Source organism: Argiope bruennichi, chromosome 7 (assembly GCF_947563725.1).
Source record: "Argiope bruennichi chromosome 7, qqArgBrue1.1, whole genome shotgun sequence".
NCBI classification, from domain to species: Eukaryota; Metazoa; Arthropoda; class Arachnida; order Araneae; family Araneidae; genus Argiope; species Argiope bruennichi.
In genome coordinates, this window is record NC_079157.1 from 97,210,333 (window position 1) to 97,221,177 (window position 10,845).

The 10,845-nt window shown below is 32.0% G+C and overlaps 1 long non-coding RNA gene across 1 annotated transcript; it reads left to right on the top strand.

Annotated features, from left to right (window-relative positions):
* The first annotated feature begins 206 nt into the window (after positions 1 to 206).
* On the top strand, positions 207 to 9,970 carry LOC129976382 (uncharacterized). The gene is made up of 5 exons (XR_008785135.1): positions 207 to 358; positions 1,450 to 1,786; positions 8,348 to 8,541; positions 8,666 to 8,828; positions 9,932 to 9,970. It is a non-coding gene; the product is annotated as an uncharacterized LOC129976382 (long non-coding RNA).
* Positions 9,971 to 10,845: the final 875 nt, after the last annotated feature.

Here is a 10,845-nt window from a genome sequence, read left to right on the forward strand (position 1 = left end):
GACTGCCTTTCAGTTGTTGACAAATAGTAAAGATAGCAGTTATCAGGATGGCCAGAAAATATTTTTTTCAATTTGGTGCAGAAGTAATAACGGTAAGTTATGCTCTTTATGCTAATTGTCATATCGAAATGAAGAATATATTCATTTGATTTATCAAAGGGAAATTAGAACTATAAAAATGTATTCATTTTATTTCTTTAGTTATTCATAGGTTGGATAATTTGACACTTCATCGGTACCATTTTGCTCAATAAATTCACGCCATCAAGCACCAGTATTACTTTCTCAATTCCATTTACAAGCCATCTTTCGATGTCAGTTATTCTGGATGCGAGGAAATATTCTCTTAAGATGACATGTAAGTACCCAAGGGCAGAGTAAGTTCTCGAATTTTATTAATAAAAGCATTATCATTTGGGAAACATTTTAATTGTTCCTTCTATAAGGCAAATTTCTGGAGGCTACAAAAACGATGCGAAAGATAATCATCTGGAAGCATTTATCAAAATAATTCTTTTGGGTACTTCCCAACATAAGAGCTATAGGAATTGAAAAACGTGTCATATCATACGATTAATTTCTATACATGGGTTTCGAAGTAATGTCCCACCTAAGAATAGTCGGTTTGTGACGGTCATCTGCATGTCGTCATCGCTAATGGAATACTGCTGGTGAAGAACCTCTTAAGATCTATTCCAACATATATGATGGGGCAAAACAATTTCTTTTAGGTTTGTTGCTTTGTCTCTGTATGGTTTGAAGAAATTTTCTTTCTGGAATGACCACAAATGTATTACCATTATTTGGAAAGTCAATATTCTTTTTTTCGACCCTTCATTTATTGTAAGTTAATGTTTTTCATGGCAAGGCCACAAAATTCTTTTTTTTTCTAAGCATATAAATAAGATATTGGGAAAAATTTTAATTAAACCTGACGAGAATAAAATTGAGTGGCTCTTAAATGAAATAGCGTATTTTAGGATTAGGCGTGTTACGGATCCTTTTCGAAAAGCATTCTAATTGTTGGCAAATAAACCATATCATTATATCATGTACAATCAATAATTGCGTTTAAAGGAAATAAATTTGTTGTTTCATTTATTTTTTTAAAATAAATACGACTATCTCTCGGAAAAAAATAGGCGTGTCTTTTTTGGAAATAATAAATGAAGTGATAGATGAATTGCTTTGCAGATGTATTTCAAACAATGAGGATATTTTCAGTTTTAAAGGAAAAATTAAAATACAAGCTTTAAGAGATTTTTTTCCAATTAAAACCGAATTTATTGCCTGTGATTTCATTGACAAGAACATTCCTTTCAAGATTTTGAATTACCGATATTGGTTGAAGGAACAAAACTAAATTGCATATACTCCCCTGCATTTTGAGGTATTCTTGACGGATGGTTTCATATCTATGTTGATCTAACCTGATTAATTTTTTTTCAGATATTGACATGCTCTGACATTAATGACCAACAGCCAGAACTTTGGAGTCATACGTACTAGCAAGAACTAATGATATAACATCCGTTTGCATCACTTTACTTACAAATACTACTGGGGTCAAACAGAATGTCATATAAATCGACAACGAGGTCAACTCATCTGCATTTGATACTACAGCAGTGCACTGAGCAATGAATACATCCGATGACGTTGATTTGAAAACAGCACAACTATGCTCCCCATCTGTGGAAAGAATGGTCCTTTCAGTTCCAGCTACAAATTCTACATACAGAGGATGTCTAGATTCCCAGAAAAGAACGGTACAGAAGTAATTTTGGTAAGTTGTTCAAATTATGATAATTATCATACTAAAATGAAGATTACTTATTATTTGATAGTCAAATCAAATTATAACTAAACATTTACTTTTTATTTTGTTTATATTAATTGGTTAGGCAACATATAGATTCTATTTTTCGGGGGGGAAAACCCTCAGAACTTGGTACCATCCCTGCTTTTTCCATTCCATACTCAAGTAATCAAAACATGTTAATTTTGCTTAATACGGGGGAAATATCTCTTAGGGTGACATTAAGGACATGCAAGAAGGGGCCGAATTATTATAAAGATCTGAAAGATTTGACATTCTAGAATCCTTTTATTTGGAAACTTCAAAAAAATGTCTTGAAGCAGGAAAGAAACCTAAACAATAATTTCCTAGAAATTGAAAGCCTCCTACATGGTGTATTTAAAACAGGTATGTTGAATTGTCAGACACCTTTTCATACCTGCACCTTCGGGAAAAAAAAGTAAAAGGTGTTTTTGTGTAATTTTGTTTCGTGTCTTCTTCCTTCTCCAGTTAACTTATTTTTAAGAACCAAACTGGTTACGGTTAAAATGTTATCTTCATTAATCGTAATAATCGGTACATACTGATATCAGTTACGTCATTTACACGTATTTAAATAATCCAGGAAATTTCATCTACAACCCTAGAAAAAAATATTTTTCAAGCGAAACTTTGTACCATGTTTTATGCACGAATGCATCTGTTATGAGAACTTACGACGGTTTAACGAACATTTTGAGGATATTTATCATAAAATATTTTCAAATCGTAAGTAAAAATAAAAAATTAATTGAAACTGATTTTTTTTTTTTATTTAAAAGAATATGAAGGTCTTCACTAAAAAAAATTTTACTTCTCAAATTGTCTCGAAAATAAAAAAAACCAAAACATAACTTTTAAGTTCTTACATGGCATTTAAATGTTTAGAATATCATAATTCATGCAATATTATGCTTTGAAATTTAAAAATAACCGCATATATTGTGAGAAAAATGAATAAGCTTGAAAAAAGTTTTTATAGCGAAAAAGGGAACATTTTTTTATAGATAAAATAGAATTCTTTCAGAAATGAATGAACCGCAAAGCAAGAGTAACCTGGCAATAATTACAATTCCCTGAAGTTAAAAACGAAAATTAAATATTTTCTGATACAATAATTATTATTAAAATCATTAAAGTGAATTTTCCAAAATCGCACAAAATATTGTTCAGTTTTATTCCAATACTTTTCACTATTTTTTTCTTATTTAGCGATCAAATATCCTCTAAATATTCATTCTTCAGAAAGGGCTAACATTTAAATCTCGGTATAGTTTCATTTCGGTATATTTCTAATTAATACTGAAAATTTTCTCGAGCTTTTTTTAAAATTCCTGTAGTTTCCACCTAATATTCAAACGTGATGTAGTTTTGCTGATTTTATGCTGTTATTCAAACGTTTGCTTCTGAATTGTGATATGGAAAATGTCGGATTGAGTTATATAAATTAAATTTTTCAAATGGAGAAATTTACTGTCAAAGTAAGTTTTAATACTTAATCGAAAGGTGAATTTCGCTGTTGCACCTAAAAATTTTATAGTTGATACTTGATATTAGGGCCAAAGTAGAATTTTATCGAATCCAAGAGGAATTTTTTTGGAAGAAAAGGAATAAAATGTTGGTATAAATTTTAAAACTCCAAGCGTTAATACTATTAATTTCCTGCACTATAGAACTGAAGAATTTCAAATTTTCTATGTTTAGAGAAATGATTTAATGTTAAATGCTTAAGAACATTTCGAGAATTCGAGGTTAAAATAGGCGTGATTAAAACGAAACTTTTCTTCTGGATGGTAAAATGTAATTTCAATGAGTCATAAGGCAATTTCCCAATTCTGTTCTATTGAAATTCTCACTGATTTCACGAATATTTCTTAGGATATTAAATGGCATTACTTTGTAGTAGTTGTCATTGAGTAAGAATGAAGTGCTTTTCGTTAATTTGTATTTCGAATCCATAGTGCCTATTGAAATTGCCGATCGTTGCTGTTCAAACTAATTCTTTCTCTTTAAATTTTCTTTAATGGCACACTATTGTTTCATATTAAAATGAAATAATTCCTTTTTATTAGTAGTGGAGGTTTCTCCTATTTATTTTTATATCATTCGTATAGGCTTATATTAATGGAAAAAATCTAAATTGCATTAACATATTTGATATTTTTGAATTTTTATATACTATATTTAGTACTATTTGGTTAGTATTATCCGCTTTCATTTCGTTGGGTTTGTCTTTATTCACTCAAATCATGAATTCTCAGACATGCTATTACTCGAAATGAGATGTTTTAACATTTCAGTGTGGGTGTATTTGTAACGTTTTCCGCCTGAAAATTACTTTGTTAAATTAACGTTAAAATTCAAAATGTTATTAGCTGAAACTTAAAAAAATATTTTCAGTCTTGTATCCATCTAAGTGCCACTAACATTTGAAAACTTTTCAGTTCGTATCTTGTAAAGTGTAATTTAAAGAAATGCCAAGGAAAATGTTAATAATAGTGCTCCATGTTTTACGTCAGATTCGTGCATCCAAACAGGTATTTTTAAATTTAAGAATCGAATCATTCGTGCATTATCTTAAACAGCAATTTAAAGTTTGATTTTTTCATAATGTAATTGGATTGCAATGAAAATAATTTTTCTGAATTCAGAGACATAATCGGGAATTGGTAGAAATCAGATATGGACAAGCTGGTATTGTACTTTTGAGAGAAATCTAATATTAAAATTCATAAATTGTCAGGGAAAGCAGTACGGAATACAGGAAATATTTTTATGGAATTTCGAAAGTTAATACTTTCTCATTCGCAAATGACGAATCCTGTTTTATTTACTATTTCGCTGCTTTAATAAATGCCGCTTATCAAAACCATCATAAAGAAACCTTGGGTACGGTATTTTTTAAATTCCGGTTTCGTGTTAATTTCAATGCAAAATATTTGATCTCCTTGTTGCAGTGGGAGGGAGGGGTATTGTCGTATGTTTTGTTCTCAGTTTGAAATGCATAATACGAAAATTGCATATTGATGCACATGTTTCACGTCTCATGTTACTCATAGCTATATTGTGAGGAAGAAAATTAACGTACTTTATTTGGGTATTGTATGTGAAGCCTAATCTCTGCAATGATGCATTATGCAGTGAATGAAGTATGCAGTGAATACAACAAAGTCGAATGTGGAAAGAGTCAATGGGAGATATGAAAGCGTACTAAGTCATTTCGCCATCTGTTGGGGAATAGAAATAATTAACTCGTCCGGTTTTCGAATGATGTATGTAAAGTTGAGAATCAGAAATTTATGGAGTTATCGGAGTGAATAATTATGCCTGTGAGGGTTCGGGAATTGTGACCTTGACCTGGTGTCAGCAACACACGCACTGCTTTGAGAGAATCATGGAGTGGAGGAGTAGCTGGCGGCTTAGGTAGTATATGAATTCTGGTTTCGGAGTATGGGTGTTGACGGCGTAGGTGTGTGTGGAGATTGCAATCAATTTCGAGGGTGGTGCTGGAAGCGGGTTGTGTAATGTGTGTGGATTGTCATTTCAAGGGTGGGGCTGGAAGCGGCATGGGTAATGAGTGTGAGTGTGGATTGTCATTTTGAGGGTGGTGTTGGAAGCGGCGTGGGTAATGAGTGCGGGTGTGGATTGTAATGTCGAGGTTGGTGCTGGAAGCTGCATGGGTAATGAGTGCGAGTGTGGATTGTCATTTCGAGGGTGGTGTTGGAAGCGGCGTGGGTAATGAGTGCGAGTGTGGATTGTAATGTCGAGGTTGGTGCTGGAAGCGGCATGGGTAATGTGTGCGAGTGTGGATTGTAATGTCGAGGGTCATGTTGGACGTGGCATGGATAATGTGTGTGAGTGTGGATTGTGATTTCGGAGTAGTGGTGTCGGCGTGGGCAATGCTTGTATGTGAATAGTTATTTCGTAAGTTTTGGTCCAGTGTATAAAATGTATTAGTGTGTGTGTGTGTGTGTGTGTGTGTGTGTGTGTGTGTGTGTGTGTGTGTGTGTGTGTGTCAGGATTGTGGAAATGGAAAACGTTAAATGAAAAAAATGTTGCCGCAATTGTGTACTTCATAAGAATAAGCTACTTCATCTATTTCAGCGGAACTTAATTTCACATTACAATTAATATTTCGATATAAAGTAGAACAGATCGAAGTAGAAACGTAATGCGAAAAAGGGCTTAACAGAATGCTCAGCTTTTTCTCAATGTTAAACTCAGATTATTTCTGAAGGCCTTCGTTGATAATTAAAAAAAATGAATTTGGATTCCACCAATCCAGCAGTTATGGATTTTATTTTTAATGGATACATGAATGATTAATTATGGCGAGTTCCCAATTTGTCTTCAAATATCCTCGAATCAGACGAAAGATTGAACAATAAATTAACAGATAAATCGACTGAACTAATGAAATTTGCTTCATGACATTATTTCAGAAAATCTCTCATAATGAAAACTCTCGGCTCAAGACAACACATGCAATTTATAAAGATTGTAACCAATAAATGTAGTAAAATTTCATGGTGGAGTGGAATCGGCACATAGCATTTTAATGCTTACTTTTTGAGGAGCAGAAATGATTCAAATTCATATTTCATTAAATTTGAAATTTGACAGACAGGAGTCCTTAAATATCAGGTTTTTTTCCCATAAAATTTTAAATGCTAGTAAAAATAAAATTTATTTTATGGACTCTTCTAGAAAATCTGTAAATTTCTTCGAATAATATTATCTTTTTCTCATTTAAGAGGACCGCTTAACTGGAATTAAACCTAAGTCAAAATTTCTATAATTTCGAGTAAAAGTTGACTTTCTCTTTTAAATTTCATCTCGTAGTTCTTGCCATGTAAAACAATAATAGCTCCTTTTCCATAAAGTTCAATTATGAAACATTTCATTCTTTTAACCATCCTTCTTTCTCCGTCTTGGAATTAAAATCCCTATCTTATATGAAAAGTAATCTTGTGGGCCTCCGCTATTTGGTCTCTCTCTCTCTCTCTCTGTATATATATGTATATAATATGTAACATTATTTTGTTTGAAGCAGAATGCAGGTTTGACAAGCAGTGAAGAGACTTTGTATTTTTAATTTCATTTTATTCTCTCCAGGGAGACATGCATGATTTATTTACAAGCAGGCGCGGCGCGACACAAAAGCAGAAGTAAGAAAAAAGTGACGAAACAAATGATCACTAGTCTTATACAACATGGGATTTCCGGACACGCGTCAATTCAATACACGTGGTGACCTTTGATAAGGGCTCCGAAGGGATCACATTCACTTGATACTTGGATTGATTGCGCAGTAATTTTTATACAGCTTCATACGTGGAATGAGATCAGGAAATAAGAGCATATTTTACTATGGGCTAAATTAAGATAAGGTATTGGAAATTAATTTGGTTAAATTAAGAGTTTAAAATATCATATATATTATTCTTCTAATTGATGTAACAATTTCGCATTCCATAAAAAATTAGTTTTTATTGAGGCTTGCATTATAGATCAACCCTAAACTGATATGATATTTCTGAAGTTGAAGGCATGTAATTTCTTCTGAATAAAGTATACTAGCTCAACTTATTTGAACTTCATTTCCTCCCAGAATTTAGAAACAATTTAGTTCGCTCCATATCACAACAAAAAGAAAGTTTGAATAACCTCATATATCGAATGCAGTGTGTATGTGGGAAGGGGGGAAGGATTTCAATAACTTTCAATGAAAATAAGTAATTGGCTAGAGCATCGATAGAAAAACGTGGGTAACTGAGCTTTAGAGATAAAAATTAAAAAAAAAAACTTTAAATGCAGCCATTCTAAATTTATTTAAACAAATCTCGTATTGCACTTCTTTGTACTTCGATATGTAAAAAAAAAAAAAAAAAATCTTTTCATAGAATTTCTTAAAAATATAAAATGTTTTAAGATAAAGACGTTTTTTGAGAGTAACTTTGCTTATTGTAAACAAAAAAGCATGATTTGATCACTTTCCTGCAATTCACCTTCGAAAATTTAAAAACGGTAATCTTTGCTTTCTGAATTGAATTAGTTATGTTCTAAACCTTTATTCTGAGCGCAGATTATCCTACAAAAGTATCTTACACAAGAATAATATCTATATAGAAACGGTAACCGCTAACAATTAGTTGCCGTTAAACTATTTGAAATTTTCTAAGATAAATTAAAATATACACGCTTTATGGATCCTTAGAAAAAATGAGGAAGAAACATTAATAATCTCTGGATATTCAATACACGTGGCTTCTAAACGATGCGAGTGCCACAATTATTTGGATTTTACATGGTACAGGTTAATATGACAGAGTAAAGAACCGTGGTGATTGTTTTCTTGTGCCTTTTTCTACAGATGTGACTAGTGAAGTAATGTTAAGTTGGTATGTTCAATGTGTAAAAATGATTGGAACATTAGATCTTGTATTTAAACTGTTTCACTAAAACCACATAGTTTCTGTTGGATTCATTACATTTTTTTAATCATTTGAGTGAAATGGAAAGTCGCAGACATCATTAAAGAAGCAGATTATCCTGAGCAGACATCTGCGTTTAATGGGAACAATTGCGCAACGTCATTCCCCATAAGAAGATTGACTGCATTTACAGCTATTGGCAAATAGTACGGAGAGCAGCTGTCCAGACGGCCAGAAAACATTTTATTGTTTGACACAGAAGTAATATCGGTAAGTTATGCTATTTATGATAATTGTTATATCGGAATGAAGATTAAATAAAATCATTTGATTTACTCAAATGGTAATTGGAACTATAAAAATGTATTCATTGTGTTTCATTATTTATTCATAGGCTGGATAACTTTTGACACTTAATAGATACCAGCTTGCGTGATAAAGGTATGCCACCAACCACAGTATTTTCTCAGTTTCGTACACATGCCATCCATCTATATCACTCTTCCTGGATGCGAGGAAGTATTCGCTTAAGATACGTCTATGTATCCAAAGGCACAGTAAGTACTCGAATTTTATTAATGAAACTGACAAAACGATATGGCATTTGGAAGCTATTTTAATTTGTTCATCTAGAAAGCAAGTTTCTGGAGGCTACAAAAAAGACGCTAAAGATAATTATTTAGCAGTATTTATCAAAATATTTCATTCGGATTCCTCCCAGTAAAAGAACTACAAGAATTGGAATATTAAATGCGTGTTATACCATGAGACAAATTTGTATACCTAGGTTTCCAAGTAATTACTCGCCTGAGAGGGAAGTCTGCTTGGAATGGTCATCTGTATGTCATCTCGCTCGAAAAATACTGCTTGGCCAGGAACCATTTCAGATAATCGGTTCCAGCACCTATGAAAAGGTAAAAAAAAATTGTAGGCAACTTTGCATTGTTTTTGTATAAGCCAAACTGAAACTTTCTTTCTAGAATGACCAAACGTATTACTATTACTTAAAAAAATTATAATTTTCTTTCCGATTCTTTATTTGTCGTAACAGTAAATGTTTTTTTGTTAAGAACATCAAATTCCTGTTTAAGCATCTAATTAAGAAAATTTATGAAATTAAAACTGCAGTCTTACAAAATTAAAACTGATTTGTTCTTAAATAAAATTTCATATATTATCTCGATGCATATTGTGGTTCTTTTTTTTTTTTAGAAGAGCATTCTAACGGGAAAAAAAAGTTCGTTTTCATATAAACTTTATGATATCAAGTATAATCAACAATTGTGCCTGAAGAATAATTTATAAACTGGATGCTCCATTTATTTTTTCTAAATAAATAGGCTATTGCTCGAAAAAAAATTAGAATTGTCTTTTTTATAATGAAAGAATGAAATGTTTGGATGAAAGGTTTTACTGATGTATTACAAATACGAAAAGATTTAGTTTTAAAGGTAAAATGACCTGATGAAAATTCTAAAACATTTCTTGGTTAAGAAACAGTAAATTTCATTCTATAAATAAAATAGTAAATTCTTTTGGGATTTTGAATTATCGGTGTAGTTTGAAAGTGCAAAATTTCAAATCAATATAATCCTTCATTTCATGATATTTTTGATGGATGTTTTCATATCTGCTGATTTAAATTATTTAATTTTTTCAGATAGACATGTTTTGCCCGAAATGACCATGGCTCAACAGGAAATACCTGGAATCCTCAACAGGATTTTGGAATATGAACCGTTTTTAAATTTATAGTCGGTGATCCAACAGATTTAATTGATAGTTTTAAGAGCTAGAAATATTGAACCAAGTTCAAAATGCATCGTCTTTGGTACTCGCAAATAACGAAAACTTACATTCAATATGCACAGTGGATTGAAAGTGAAAGGTTTATAATCTCTCCATATGCCAGACAAGTGGTTTCAAAGAAACGAGATCAGAATCATGTGGATTTAACATGCGTAACTTGTGATATTAGAAAATAACCATGAAGATTTCTTCTTATACTGTTTTCAACTATGGAACCAATGTTAATTTGGACGATTTTTTTGTAATGCCAGCAAGAATTTGTGAGATAACATCCGTTTGAACCACTTTACTTAACCTTCCTAATACCTAAATACTACTTGGTTCTACAGCAGCGCATTGTGCAAAGAATACAACTGATGTCATTTATTTGAACAATGACACTCTCCATTTATGGAATGAATGTCCTTTTCAGTTCCAGCTACAAATTCTATATACAGAGGATGTCTGGATGCCCAGGAAAGAACAGTACTGAAGTGATTTCAGTAAGTTGTGCAAATTAAGATAATTGTCGTATCGAAATGAAGATTGTATCCAATCATTTGACTCGACTGTCAAATAACTAAAAGTATACCTTTTCATTTTGTTGGTTATATAAATAGGTTTGACAATTTACCGATTCCACTGTTCTGAAAAAAAAACCCATTAGCACTCGGTATCACACAAATTTTTGGATTCCATACTCACTCCCTCAATACACATTAATTGTGCTTAATTCATGGAAAACATTCTCTTAAGATGACATTCGAGGACATACTAAGTTCCTGA